Here is an 860-nt window from a genome sequence, read left to right on the forward strand (position 1 = left end):
AAGGAATCTTTATAGACAAATCCTGGCGGGTTCTGAGGAAAACAATAATCGAAGAGACCCTCCAACTGATTCTAGTGACTCAGAAATTCCTCAGATTCAGAATAAGAGATGGCTGTACAAAAGAAGCTCAGTGAATACTCGCAGCCAAAGTTCACAGATATTCCGCACCTTAATCTCACTCCGGCCCTTGATGGAGTGCGATTTGAAATCAAGCCCCAATTTATCACCATTATAGAGAGGAAGCAATTTAGTGGAGCTAAGGGTGAAGATCCTAATCTTCACATTGCAGATTTCTTCCAATATTGCAACACCATTAGACAAGCCGGGGTCACGCAGGACCAAATCAGGGAGATTCTTTTTCCCTTTTCATTATGTGGAAAAGCAAAATTATGGTTTAATGGTTTGAATAGAACTGCACTTGGTATTACTGACTGGGAAACTCTTGCCTTGAATTTTTATAATAAATATTACCCTGCAGAGAGAACAGTTGTACTAAGGAGTGCTATTCAGAACTTCGCCCAAGAGGCCGATGAAACTTTATATGAGGCTTGGGAGAGGTTCAAGGATGTACAGAGAGAATGCCCCCACCACAATCTGGCACTATGGCAATTGATCCAAGCTTTCTACAATGGACTTGGAAATTCATCTAGATCAGTTCTAGATTTTGCAGCTAGTGGGATATTCATGAATTTAAATGTGGACGATGCCGGACACGTTATCAAAGATATGGCAATACACAATTCCTAATAAGGAAATCCGAGAGGGTTTGCAAATAAAGGAAAACATAATGTTAATTATGTATCCTTTTTGCAAGCTCAATTAACATCTATTTGTCAGAAACTAAATAATCTTACTGCTAC

At 39.4% G+C, this 860-nt stretch overlaps 1 non-coding gene across 1 annotated transcript; it reads right to left on the bottom strand.

The window, feature by feature from the left end:
* Positions 1-489: 489 nt before the first annotated feature.
* LOC145629662 (small nucleolar RNA R71) lies at positions 490-596 on the bottom strand. Its single transcript, XR_014111821.1, has one exon. It is a non-coding gene; the product is annotated as a small nucleolar RNA R71 (small nucleolar RNA).
* Positions 597-860: the final 264 nt, after the last annotated feature.

This window comes from Chenopodium album, chromosome 4 (assembly GCF_948465745.1).
Source record: "Chenopodium album chromosome 4, dcCheAlbu1.1, whole genome shotgun sequence".
NCBI classification, from domain to species: domain Eukaryota; kingdom Viridiplantae; phylum Streptophyta; class Magnoliopsida; order Caryophyllales; family Amaranthaceae; genus Chenopodium; species Chenopodium album.